Source organism: Anopheles coustani, chromosome 2 (genome assembly GCF_943734705.1).
Source record: "Anopheles coustani chromosome 2, idAnoCousDA_361_x.2, whole genome shotgun sequence".
In the NCBI taxonomy this organism is placed as follows: Eukaryota; Metazoa; Arthropoda; class Insecta; order Diptera; family Culicidae; genus Anopheles; species Anopheles coustani.
In genome coordinates this window covers 21,165,976-21,180,849 of record NC_071289.1, presented here as the reverse complement: position 1 = coordinate 21,180,849, position 14,874 = coordinate 21,165,976, and the positions used below count along the sequence as shown (strand labels likewise).

General features: G+C 45.7%; 1 protein-coding gene across 1 annotated transcript in view; it reads left to right on the top strand.

Moving 5' to 3' along the window:
• The window catches only part of LOC131266223 (uncharacterized), a 72,925-nt gene that overhangs the window by 895 nt on the left and 57,156 nt on the right, over positions 1-14,874 (top strand). The gene's annotated exons all lie outside the window — the stretch shown is intronic.

Sequence of the window (14,874 nt, the reverse complement as noted above, 5' to 3'; positions counted from 1 at the left end):
CCCGCAAGGTTTGGTTTAGATAGACCGGCGTGTTAGATCGTTCCGGTGTGGTTTTCCTTTCATTTCCTTCCCCTTCCCGCAAACGCCCAGGAGTGCGTCGGCAAAGGTTACCGATGACAAGTGCGGGTACGTTTTATTGGAGTTTCACCGAAACGATGACACGATTTATTTGCTTCGAACATGGAACAGAAAATTCCTTGATATTTTACTTCATGGAGTAAAACCCCTTCCAACGAATTGGTTGGATTCCATGTTAAGTTTTTCCCGCGTTTCCGAAATTTTCCTACTGCTTGTCAAGGTTGTCAGTGCAGGTTGGCAGACGTGCCTCGGCATTAGCTTCGTCAGCAGCAAGGCGAACCCCTTTTTTGTGTAAATTATTCAGTAAGTAGATACAGTTGCTCCCAAAAGTGTTGGTACAGTGTCGATTTGCTCGTTGAACTTCAATTATCCGGGTCAATTCTCATCGCAGCCGTAAAATTCTACAAGCATATCATAGAGGAACTTGTATGGCTACAAATATGCCTCTAACGATTTTGACAGTCCGTGTGCGTGTTATTACATATCTTATCAATATTATTATTACAGATATGAAAAGTTTCTTTCGTGCACCCTCCCATTCAACTCATTTTTTTTAATAATCTGCGAACAGTTTCAGCAGAAATTTTCATTGAAATAGTGTCCGATGTCTCTTCAGCTAATCGGACTTTCGAACTATTATTCTTTCACCATTAACGAATATGCCCGCCCAACTATGTTATTATACCAGCTTTTTGCATTGAATATCCTTTGCACTACAGTGACGGAATTCGATTCCTCAATTCAACGCCAGTTTTCTTTCTTGACACCACCATAACAAAATTTAAATCTTCAGGGAAGTTACGCGTGAAACAAGTTTGCAAGGTGTACTGGACTCTGTATGTCATAGTTACCTAAACCTACTTGATCAAATTCAAGAAATTCCCAGAAGAACTAAACGGTGTACCATGACTTTTGTGAGTTCTCAATATTGTGTTTTATCAGGTAATGGCTTAAAACTAAGCCAATTTGGCCTATAACAATCTCGTAAGAGGCTTATTTAGAGCGTTACAAGTTCCTCTATTACAAGTTTGTAGAATTTTACAGCTTCAATGAGCATTTACCAATATAATTTAGGTATAAGGGAACAAATCAACACTGTACCTTCTCTTTTGGGAGCAACTGTATTTAGCGATCCCTTTCGAAACAGCACGTTGGAACCTGCCAAATGAAAATGGTCCCCCATCGAACACGTGGCGTTGCCGGAAAGCAATAGGAAGCTTTTCCGAAAGCTTCCGATTAGTCATCGTCGGGGTTTTTTGGGGGCCGGGGGACGGGGAAAAGAAACATTTCATCTTGCCATGCTGCGTCGCATATTTATAGCATCACACGCCAAAGAAGGTCCCCGGTGCCCGGAAGAAACCAGCCCAAGCGCACCAGATGCGAACGTTTCCTTTAATAATCTATTAATAACGTTATCCATTGGAAGAACGATAGCCAAGGCCTACCGAGACCTTAAGGTCTGGTTTGGTTGGCGTTTGAATGAAAATCGGGAAAAAAGGTCAACACGCATCCTGGGGATGTTTGGCTTGTCATGAGCATTTTCACCGTAGGAAGGAGAAAATGGCCGTCTCCTGGAAGTGGACAACGACCGTGCGGCATACGGTTGACCGTTTTCCCGGATAGATTTGTCAAGCATGCCTACGATGGCAGCATGTTCCCAATTCAATCAGTCCCAGTTTGCCTTCGCCATCCGATGTGAGGAACCGAGGGTGTACCTCTCGAGTTCGGTTTGAAGATGGAAATCCCGGAAATACATCCCAACCACCTCCCAAATACGTCAGTGGTGTGGTTGATGCTATTACGTTTGTTTGCGGAAGCTTATGGTCTCAAGCATAGGTTTTCGAGGAAAAATGGGTAAAAAGCTTTCCCCTTGACAGGCGGGATGGTAGTGGTGATGGTGGTGGTGGTGGTTGTGAATGTTCGCAAACAGTCGAACGAAATTATCATAAGCCGACTGCTGACCTGACGTAAGGTCCCGGTTTGGTCAGCGTCTGTCTGCGGCGATGGTAAACCCGTTTGATGAGATTTTCCCACAACTAGGAAAATGTATCGTGAGCGCCGGAGGATTTCCGTCGAACGAAATGGAGCCTGTCCTCCGGTGGCTTCCATCCACGTACGTCAAGCTGTAGGCTTTCCTGTTTGCGAAGCTTTGTTTACGCTCGAATTGGGGCAAAGTGTGAGGATGACTGATTAGGTACGTGTGTCTGAGTGAATAATCCGGTTTAGATGCAAGCTTTTCGGCAGTGGCTACGAAAAAGTGTATCCTCTGCTGATTGATAGAACCGACCTGGTGCATCACAACGAGCATCCGTTGCACGTGTTGGTGAAGGATATTGAGATTGACGAGGCCATTGTTTAAGTCCGAACTCCCCACACCCTTCGATATTCTCCTCCTGATTTCATCGATGAATAAGATCGAACCGACCACTCATCCATTCCGGCACTTGTGCCCGATAAGAATACTGTCTGAAATAGCTCCACCTCTGACTCCGGAGGACAAAAGAATGGTTGGTCTGCACAAAAATCCACCCATTAGACGCGAGAACCCCGACAGTCAGACGTGCGATAAAAGTTTTCCCATCTTCGACAGGCGGTTTGTGCAGACGGAGTGCCTCCGTTTGTATGCGGGTTCGTCCTTTGCCGATTTTCGGCAAAGTTTAGTGAACTCCTGGCATCAACAAAACCAAGATAAGATTGCTGACAAACAAAGGAAGTGCGGGAGCGTTAATTAAATACGAGTCGGCCGGGACAATCACATTAATCACTTTTGCTAATTTCAAAGTAAGCAACAGACGTGAAGATGTATTGGGCAGTTGGGTGAGAAACCGGCCAAAAAGTTGGATGTTTGGCTAAGTTTTATAATAAATGGATTCAAACAGTTTATTTTACCAAAAACTGAAACACAGAATTGAACTTAAGAAATACATTCACAGTAATTTCTTCACTAATTGCTGATATTATCTTCTTATAAGCCAATTGAAAAGAAGCAGGAAAAATGGCAATCGCTAGTCCCCTGTTTACGTCCAGCAAGTTCCACTCCGCGTGAAGCTGTTTGTGTTTATCGGAAAAGAAATAACAGCACCATCTCTTGATGGGTATTATGATGTTTTCTTTCCCAGGTTTTAATGCGCTCTTCCTCTGCAGGCAACAAACATAAGCATCTACAAAGCTATCTGAACAGCGCAAGTGTTTGGAATTTCTTACTGCTACTTTTATCTCCCGTGGCGCAATGAAGATGCCGGCATATCCTAATAGGAACGCTCCTGCCGTCCGTTCAAGAGCACTTGGAGAGGTTAAATGGGAATGATAAGTTTGTAAAGTTTAGAAAGATAACGCCCTTCGTAGCTTCCGTTTTCTCGGAGGGGAACAGTTTTCGATTGAAAATCGTTATCGTTTTACATATGGCCGTGCTTGTACTGGAACGGGTTCATCCTACTAAGTGGTTCCATCCATTTTCCACCTAAACGGCCAAAGAAGTAAGGTTTCAATTGTGGCCCAGCCGTAGCAGATAGTTTTTTAATTACAAACTGGCCTTTTACAAGCACGATCTGCGAGCAAGTGCATCTGCATCTGAAATGCAACGGGTCGATCAGTAACTGCTACCGAATGTTACCGAGAGAGATGGTACGATAAATCAGTTCCTTATTAATGGAAACTACTTAAAACCAACGGCGACGATATGATTGAGTATCGACGGCGTTGTGTGAGGAGAAATAATAGACATAAATCAGATGCGTTTACGCGTTGGAGTTATTTATGTACGGTTCGACAAAGAGTTGGACACATATTTGCTTGTCGGAGAGAAAGTCCGATACAGCAAGGTTTTATTTGTGGTTCTACCTGACCCACCAATCCATTTAGTGACAACCTTGCACAGTTCTCATTCATTTTCTCCCTCACTAAAAGGGTAATAATTCTCTTTTACATCTCACCGCAACGGTTCGAGATTTTTCTACGCGCAACAAACAATACACTGTTGCAGTGTTGATTATTTATTCTACATTGGAAGAAACCAGGAAGCTGTAGGAGATTCGCTTCCGCGAGCCCGCTTGACAACGGATAAAACAAACACGCTTCTTAACATGGCCATTTCTACAGCACGAAATGTAGATGGTGTGTCCGAGATATCATCGTCCAACGCTTTGTTATGGATTTAAATAAATTGTGCACACCTTCCGGACACGCTGGGCAGAAAGCGAGAAAAAGAATGGTGGTTTGCGCGCATAACTCTTCAGAGCTGTTTTTTTTTGCAACCCAGTAAGTCATGGTTTGTTTCCGCACGTCTTGTCCATCAGGGCGTGTTGGTGTTGAGTAGTCCGTTCCGCTCGCTAACTAGCTGCACAACCCCGCATCTTCTTCAGGCGCGAACAAAGTTAATGGACGTTTTAATTGCAAACGATACTAAACAGGATCGTTTACCAACCCCGTCCCGCGTCTCGATCCAGCTCCACATGTGTTCCACTCTTCATCCCCTTAATGATTAGCGTTCCCGTTGGTCGAGGGGGAGGGGGGGGGGGGAACTGATTTGCACGTGCGAATATGATTTATGATGGCGAGCAATGGGGGCGCGCGCGCTTGGCAGGCGAGTCAAAAGAAATTGCATCATGCAGCGGGCTCCCGGCGCGAGTTCGGCGATATTTACGGCAAGACCGGGTGGACCGCCGGCGCGTTCTGCAACGGCGTGACAATTAGTTACCTGTCAGCAAAGCGGAACGTGTCTCAGCGGGGCGCATCCGGCGGGAAGCTAAGAGACGCGGGTACGAAAACAAATCAAAAAAAGGCTAAACGAATGTTTATGCAGATTTCGAGTCCGCCACAAACGAATAACTGTGCCATTGCTCAAAGTCAAACAATTTACGTTACTTCACCGAAGCGTTGGGGGCAGATGGGGCAAAAAATGGCTTACCTTTATGCTGCAGCTCATCGACTATTTTCTTTTTTTTTCCCCGGCCAAATTGCTACCCGGTATCATCGCGGGAAAAAGGAACGGACATTTATCTTTCGTAATTAAAAATCACCTTTTTCCCCCGCTCCGCTTCCAGCAGAAGAAGAGATTTTTAACGCTTCTAATTCCTTAGCCTTTTTTCGTCCAATAATGATGCCATTTTGTTGGCTGGTTGGTTGGTAAGGTTAGCAAAAACAACCCGGAAGAAACCGATGCGCTTTGCTGAAGCACTGACGTTGTGCCATCGTGGTGCAGTTTGAACTGGATGGACACTAATGTCCTACTGCATCTTTTCTCCTCACCAGAAGTATCCTTTGCTAACGAGTTCCCATCCGGACGCTGATTACGCTGGAGTGTGTTATGGAAGAGAAATTGCTTCATTAGTCTAGAGCCATTGTGCTCGTTCGATGGAAACGTTTTCCTACACTGTTAAATGAAATTTTCATACTTCACTTTCGTCAAAATTAATTTACATCTTAACTTCTTTTTCCTGTATTTAACACGTTTTTTTGTTGAATTAATTTAGCAATTGATGCTGCACACGCTATTCAAATTCGTCAACCAATGCAGTTAGTTAATTGCACTTCAAATTGTTACTTTGATCGAAAGCGCTGGAAATATTTTGTTCAAAGTTTGCTCAAATCAGTGCGTTCCTTTATTTTCGTCAAGGAAAAGAGAGCTAAGTTAATTTTCTCTTCCACAATATTGTACCAACGTTTGCTGACACGACTAAATTCGATTATTCGAACATTCAAGGCAGTGTTTCAATCACGTTTTCCCGTCGAGCGTTTCGAGAGTGCACTTTCTCCGTGCGATGCATTTGGTTGCGAGTCACTAGGAGGTCCGTTAATTTGGTTACTGATAAATTACAAGCCCGTAAACTTATCACACACACACACATAGAGTGTATGCATACTGCGCACAGTACCCTTCAAGGCGGTTAAACAAATTATGCGATCCTGGGATCCTGGGAAAAGTGCATTCGCTGTCGAGCCGAAAAGAACCCAACGGAGCCTGGCACATCCTTTGAAAGTATTCTCTCTCCCGGTTTCGGACCGGGAGGGAACCGTTCCTTTTTTCCGGCAGGATGTTCACTACCAGCGTGGTGGAATAATTTATTCTCCAACCGTTTCACGTTCAACTTCGTGTCGGTTCGAGGTTTGGAGGTGCAAGTTTATTTATTGTGTGCCATGGAACGCGGGACGGAGAAAGGATCCTACGACCGAAATGGAGAGCGTTAGTTTACGCTAGAGGAAATTTATGTTTCCTTCCCTCGCGTAGGTCAGGGAGAAAGTACTGATTCAAGTGGTTGAAAAACGGTTTGAAACAGTTGAAGAAATAGCGGGAGGTTTCGGTGTTATTTAGATAACTGAAACCATTCTGGAACCGCTGCTAGAACACAAATTTTATTGCCATTGAATGATACGATTAGAAGAGAATTTTGGTTTGGCAGATTAATTTTTCGAAATGGCGAAAATCTGAATTTTCCTCCACTGCAACACTATCGTGGTTAATTAAAATCTACGGAAGGGTTCAACAGATGAATCACTCTGATTGAGAGAATTTAATAAACGGTTGATCAATCATCTTTAATGAGGTATCAATTTTCCCGACAACCTTCCAAAACCTGACTTGTGGAAAGAACAAGAGAATACAAATTGTTTGATCGATGAAACCTCCAATGAAAGATCCTTTCCAGGGAGGATGGCAAGTAATTTCTTCAGATTAACCTGCGAGGGCATTCAATTAATTAAGTAAATTAAAATTTGCCATCATCCACTGCTCGAGGAGGGGCATTCCTGAGAAGTAATTTGCCTCTCCGTTTGCGAGACTTCTAGCAGAGGTGGAGGGTTTGTGGAAGGCACAGACTTTCCAGAAAAGATCGCATCATAAACAGTGGCACACTTCAGCATGAACCTGCCCGGGTAACCGGGGCTCCGGGTACGAGGGTGGCGAATCTTTTCCTCCGCCCGGGAGCATTTCAAAAAGCACTTGAACACTCGAAATGCCTCGGATTGGCCGCCGAAGCCCCTCTAGAGCTGTCTAGGATCGCCGCTGCCGTTGACGAGCGAAATGACGATGTTGACGGTTGGAAAATCATTTGCAAAATGGTTGGCGCTTTTGCACGCCTGAGATGATAAATTTCCTCCCTTCTCCCAAGCCCCTTCTTCTTCGCCTTCGTTCGTTGTTTCAAATGCCCTGCCCCGCGATGGAGTCTGTTTGACGGGAGGCGCCCCGGAACCCGGACTCTTGGGGGAGGAGGTTCGTTGGCATCAAAAATCGCCGGACGGTTTTCAACATGCGGACTAATCGCTCGTCATCAACGCTATACGGCGGGCCGTGCTCGGTGTTGAAGTGGCGCTGATGAATCTGACGCTACGGTCCAGTCCCATCAACGGCAGGACCCGGACTGCTGGTGAGATGGAACCCATTAAACGGTAGTTGAATTGGAATGGCAGCTGCTAAACAGGCACCATTTGGCACTGCACATTGTGCGGAGGGATACTGGAACGGTTTCAAGCGCTCGCCAAGTGGAAGTCCGTTCAGAATTCAAGTGATTTCTTCTTCAACAAATGGCTCGGGAGTTGAAAACACAAGCCTCGTATGCGAGAAGTTTGCTTTTTAAAGAATTGCAAATGCTAGCAAAAGTGCTAAATAACTTATGAGGTTTCCATCGTAGGGCCGAAAGAATTGCACCCACGAGGCTAAATCCAACCAACTATAATCTTTAATTCCTGGGAGACACTCAAGTATGTAGACAAAATCTTTATTGTAGGCGCACAGTTAACAGCACAACGCACTATAAAATCTTTAATCACGCATCGTTTGTTAACAATCACATTGAATTTCAAATCGACTATGAACACTGTTCCGAAACAGATCGCCATGAATATCGTGATCTCTTGGTTCCCCGTTTTAAAGGGTCCTGTTTTACCCCCCAAGACAAGTGGGTTGATGGGACAGGTTCGAATCACTTGTTGCCCCGCACACCGTGGCGATTACTTCATTATCCTTGTGGGTAGAACAAGTCCTCGAAAGCCCTGAAGCCTTAATAGGTCGCGATCGTGGAGCTACATCATTTGGAAGGCCGGCCGAAGAAAACGCTATAAATCCATTAAGTTGTCCTGCGCGTGTCACTCGCGTGCAATTGTTACAAACAGTCCCACCTCAAGGTGCACCAGGCGTAACGCCAGCGTCTTCTGTACCTGAGTGTCGTTTCTTAGGTACGTTTGATAGTACAACTATTTTTGAAAATCCAAAAAAATCCACCCAGGTTGGGCGAAACCTTGATGGTCTGACTTTCTGAAACGAACGATCGAGCATTACTCGGTTCCTACAATTAACACAATGGTGGATAAGAACGGCATCGCCACGAGCGTGGCTCCTGCAGGATCCAATAAATCATTCCCCGGTGGCGCACCAGCTAGCGAATTCAACTTTAAAATTCCTGCAGATCATTATTCATTTCTTTTTCATTCCCCAGTTTCTTCCCCCTTCGTCCCACTGAGAGGTACTGATTTGTCAGACGAACGTCTCCCATATGCGAGACTCGGTTGGTGCATCCGTGCAGTGCGGTGCAATGCGCCGCAATTGATCACTGTCCATCGGGTGGCGTGTGGTGTGGGGTGTGGAGTGGTGTGGCCATAAGAAAGGCGCAAGAAACGCGCACCGCCTAGACACGCCGGCACGCCAAGGCGTTTGTGGCGCTGATTACGAACGCGCGTGTCCATTTGTGGTTTGCGTGCGAAAAGGGGTAAAACGCCATTCAGATGTGGAAGGGGCGAAGATCTTGACAATTACCACCGCGGCAGACGACACATGATAGTCGTCTTTCAACACATTCGGGACGGCCGGTCGGTTAAGTGCTGCCAACCGGGTGCCTAATATGGAGATGGCGTTGGCATTTGTTCGGAATTCAGGCAAGAACTTAGGCAAGGAAAGAGGAGAACAGGATTGAAAGATTATCTTCGAGAACAAGAGTTGGGCTCTGGGAGTTGATGCACAAATCGAGTTGAAAAATACCAGTCAGATTTAATTTTATTTTAATTCTCTCGCACGAAAAAGATCTGAGATGCAAAGGACAATAGCCTAACGATTTTTCCAATACATACGGGCAATAAAGAAACCATTTTCCATGTTTGCCTCCATTGGAGTTGTGCCACTGGGCGGCTGAAGTACTGGAACGATTAATCAACCGGCAATTAGTCCCCAATGCGGAATGCGCATGTTTGTATTCGGGCGCGGAATTATTAATTCATTCCGGAGGAGTTTAATTCGCGGGCTTTGTGAAAACTAGCGACATAAATTATGCCGACAATGACATCAAGGATGTGTGGCATCATCTCACACCCCATACCCGGTCCCTGGCTGTAAACATCCTTTCGAAGGAATTCATTGCACGTCAACGGAATCGGTACCCGGGCGAAATGGAATAAATATTTATCGTAGCCGTAGACACTGAAGACGTCAAACGGGCAAAGCTTCCAGCAATACACCAGCCTGCCTTTTGTAGTACGCGCAACTCATCCTCATGGGGACAATCTGGAGCAACAAATGGCCGATGTCTGGTGCGCTTCGGACGTCCTCGAACTTCTACGGTTCGCCGGGAACATTCCCATAAATCAGGCGGCCCCGGTGCACCAAGGGATCGGTACGTTTGGGGTGTAAACATTCCCAGGATGTCGACAAATCAATTCCGTTCGTAAGCCGCGACCGGGCGGTGGCACATTCAGAAGCGTCGCATCCCTGCGATTGGTCATTCTGTGCCTGGTCGTGCATGGAATGGGCGGAACATAAGGTGATTTCGATTGAGGCAGGTTATGGTTATCACTAGTGCGGCCTGTTTTCTTTCTTCAGCTCTGCTCAGCCAGGTCGCCTCACCTGTACCGCAAATACCGAGCTCTGGTCAGGACTGTTATGTTGCGTGGCCGGGTGCCGGTTTGAAATTAATAATTTATCATTCTTTTCGATTCGTACATGGGATATTTAAATATTATCCTCACATGCGGGACGGAGACGTGACCGCATCGAATCCCTCAGAACATTACGGACGAGATTGCGATGGACACTTCATAAAGTAAGAAAATAGTCTCTTCTTTTTCTACCGCAGTATGGGATAGAACTGCAGCGCCCCGTCTTCTGAGATGGGCTGTCGCTGTGACACGTCACGATGTGTCCATAAATTCCTTCAGGACGTTGGGTCACTCGGGATAGCACAACACACAAACATACACATACACACCACAACTCTCAAAACCGGGCGACTCTACACACGAACTCTTGCCTTCGGGAGCTTCACGTACGGTGATTTATGGGATGCAGACACGGAATGTGCTTCATTACTGTATGCTGTTAAAATTTATCGGCCTTTTTTGCCTTTGGCGGCAGGAACCTGGTAGAACCGGGCTGCGTGGTCTAGTATCTCCGGTTTTTTTTTCCTATCCAAGCACCTATTCCATGGTTATCTGGAACATGGTCCGGATAGGTGGAGATGGAAAAGAATCCACCCATGATGTATGAGGGAAATAAGATATTAAAAACAGGTTTATTTAATACCTTTAGTTTCTACACCCCAGTTTAATGGTTCAATAAAATAATATTTTCCGCATGCAATGTTCGCAATGGCTTTGCCCTTTCCCTTTTCCGGCGGCAATCGGAAAACAATGTAACGCCATCCCGGATGGCTTATTGTGCAGTCGGGCGCAATCAGGTGACAGCTCGGATAGACAACCGTGCCGAAACGGGGTGGCGGATCAATTGCTGCGCGCAATTTCCCGAGCGATGGCAATCAGAACTCGTTCAGTGACGGCTCCACCCGGAATCCGCCGCCGCCGAAGATCTGATAGTGAAGCGTTAAATTGCATTCAACATTCGTATGGAGCCGCAATCAGAAGCGACTGCAGAGGCGTACGAGGCAGAATGGGAAAAGGCATTCTGTCGCTCGCGATCGTCCCGAGAGGCGCATACCCTCCGACAACATCGTGTCGGACATAGGCAATCAGTCAGGATTCGTCCGGGGCTGTGTCACGGGATAATTTATTTATCTTGCACGCGTGCGCGTCAACCTCAGGACTGCCAACGTTCCGTCGCACTGTGAGGCTTACGATCGGGCTACAAACCCACAAAAAGTGCGAACTTGAGAGTGCACCATCCCCTTCAGTGCATTTGCATAGTTTATTGCAACCTGGTACCTTGTTCACCCGGACCAGATACACTTTTCACACGGCGTCCGCGAAGGTCCACGGTGGTGGTTCATAAATAAACATTCGCTCGATCGTCGGTGAATATCTGTCGATGGTGGAGTAAGGCGAGGGAGGTCGCTCGCAGGCCCAATCCAGGTAGGTCAATTTGTCTCGATAGTGGTGACAGAGGCGGGGCTGGGCATACTGATGACCATTAGCGTCACAATATCAGGCGGGCGATTCTTGGGGGCCCCTGAGTAAGACCTCTTCATTGTTGGAGAACCAGAACCTCGCCATGGTACTCCACGGCTTCAAGGGGCAGCCCAAGAGTAGATAACGATACAGCGTTGGGGTAAGTAGCTCAGGGTAGATCATCAATGGCACCACTCAGGCAGAGAGTACCCAGCAGGGGGTATCTCCTGAGGTGGTGATCTTAGGATCCTCCGTAAGGCACGAACAAATGAACCCCGACACCGTAGACTATGGCAAATGCAATTTCCATTCGCTTCCTCGCGGGTCATGCTTCCACACTGATCTCCTGGATGATCTGGAGTGTGTTCTGAGGTTACTTTTATATTCGTTCCGATCGATTCTCACGATTCTGTAGCCGGCACGACCTGGGAGGGCGTCGAAAGTCATGGTCAAAGTGCCCTTGAAAATGAAATCGAACCGGACGCAAAAACCCGAGGGAGAAATGGCAAACGAACATTCTGCAGAAGTTTACCATAATGTCTACATTGGTGAGGATTTATTTTTGTTCGATCTTGTATTTAGAAAAGCCACTCGGTTAGTCTCGATCTCGCGTGTATAATGAACACTGGAAGATGTGGACTGGAATATCTTATTCGGTTCGGTCGCTCCGGACCTTTACACCACGCTCGCACACGCATGGCCGCTTGGTGTGGCACGCAGGGGCTATTAAAAATTATTTATTTTACTAACGGTACCGGCTTAGCTAAAACCCAGCGCCCAACCGTGCGTGGCGGACGAAATTGCAGCGATTTACGACGTACGCCGTGCATCGAAACCGGCTTCGTTGGCGGTGAATCCGATGACGTCCACGGTTTCAAATAGCACGTCTTCTAGTGGCCTTCCGATCGATTCCGGGAATGCTCCCTCAGAGGAGAGGGCCACCGGCGATGGTTTTGGCCAACCAATTGCAGTTTATGATTGACCGCCTGCAAGCAAATCGAGAGTCGACTAGAAGCCGACGCTGATGCTGATTGACTTGTCGGGCGAAACTGCACGTTCCGGTTGGGCCGGGGAAGGGTCTAAAGACGATGGCGCACGCAAGAACCGGTCTAAGGCACCAGACACTAAATTGATTACGATTGACATTGCGCCTTATTGCGCGGACACTTTGGAGTCGGTCGGAATGGTTCTGCAATTGAGACTGCATCGCACAAAAATGTTGTCTCGAAAGTGTGCTTCAAATCTCTCGTTAACCTTGCGGATAACGGGTGAACGAGCTGTGCGTGGTTCGCCAATCAAGTATCGATCGAAGTAGGCAGCCCGGACGGGTGGTGGAATAGTAGATTTGACTAATTGATTGATGGGTCGCTGAGGACGAGGATGGGTTCATCAAAATTCTGATGCAATCGCATCCGCACATCGTTCCATCGCTCGAGAGAGCGATGCACAATATTAATCCGCCATCAAAGCACGTTCACCCAAGGCGAGTGAATCACAAATCGAGAGAATCGCGTTGTCTACCCCAGCACCGTTTTTCCTTCCGACGGCGAGTCACAGAACATGCATGCGTTCTGCAGTGTTTGCCTGCATTAATTGCATCGCTCGAGCATCTCCTCACATCAATGCGATGCACGGTGGCCATATTTTTTTTCCGATCCCTTTCCCTTTTGTGTTTGGAGTGGAGGATATTGAAATTGAATCATCTCGAATATGCATGCCCAAACAAGTGGAAATGGCACGCGGATGTCCCGTCGCTGCCGTTAGGTTCTAGGAAATCGATTTCCATGCCTCGTTTCGAAGCGACGAGAGAACATGACGTTTGGCACACCAGACGAAGATGAAACGTGAAACACACATAGAGAGAAACCAGAGCATCTAAGCAACTTTTCCCTTTTGTACCTCCCATTCCGGTCGCGAACGCTGTTGACCTAAATACATAAAAATTAACTGCCAGAGATAAGGAAAATTTATGGAGTTGAGAATTTTGTTCCAGGTTTGCTTTTTTTTTCTCCTCCCATTCGGATGGGATTTCCACTGCAGTTACACTCAAGCTGCACTCGGTGTACGTTTCCCAAGCGTAACGGTGAACCGTAGCGACCTCTGGATCTGCACTTCGACCCGCGCATTAGGGATTTCTCAAGTGCCCACTTCAGCCTGCCGGAGGGCAAAGAAGGAAAAAGAAGCATGCCCATATGGTGGTTAGGACGGTTGGCAGGAGAGTATGGCGAGACTGGGACTGCCCGGAGCATAACTAGGCCTTTTTGCGAGGTGGAACATGATTGGAAACCATGTTCAGTCGGGTGTTTGCGGGAAATAATGGTCTGAAAGATACCGCTCGAGATGTTCAATTTGCTAATGGAATGGGCTTTTGTTTTGCTGTTTGATGTATTTTCTAACAACTCAAAGTGTATAGAGGCAGCACACAGTGAGAAACCTTACAATTCATTCTTTGTTTTTAAACTTCAAATCCACGAATTTCGGAGATAATACCAAAAATTGTGTTTGTGGTTGCATGGATATAGAACAGTGGTGTCAAACTCAGTTGACCTCGGGGGCCGCATTTCCTCCCAAAATAGGTTTGCGGGCCAAAACGTAATATTGTGCTTTTAACTTAACAATTATAATTTATACTATTACATTTTTGGTGTATTATAATACTTCTTATCAATTTTATATTAATTTCTATTAATTATCTTAACCCTCTACCAAAAAGCAGAATAGTGTTTAATTGCAAAATATGGGAAAACAAATTTGAAAACGATTGCACTTCATCAATGGGGTTGCACTTATAAAAAACTTATTGCAAATTATTTCAAATTTAATTCAATCAGAAGCAAACATTATACCGATTTGTGGGAAATAGCTTTTTATCCTGATCAACTTTTTTTACAAATGAATCAAAAATAAAATCACGGATAACTAAAGATCATATATGTTGTATCGAACTCAGATCGAATATTGAAAAATGGAACTTTGATTTGTTAAAAAAGAAACAGTTTCCTCTGCATGCTGCATACCATTAATTAAAAAAAAATATCGGTTCTGTTCGTCTTACCGCAATTCATCTCAAGGTAATGGTCAGGTTTGAGCAATTCAAAAAACATTCGCCTGATCTTTGCAATTCAAGTTGTTGAAACGTAGCTGATTACAACAGTTAACGCCGTAGCTATGTTTATAATATTGCTACACATCTGTAATTTCATTGCGAAAGCTCTTGTAATTCATCAGATTTATTCGAAAAATCTGTATTTAACCCTCGCTCATATCCATCATATATGTCGAAATGATGTGGATCAATGGTGAGTATGACTTTCTTATAGAATTTGTTTAAAGTTTACGGTGGATTCAATCCTCTTCCTAGAATGAAATTCACAGTTCGTTAAATCACGTTCACAAAAAAAAGCCATTCAAACGAAAGCCAATACTAAAAACTAAAAACTCTCCATGTATTGTTTCAAAGGGGTCGCCGGCCGCATA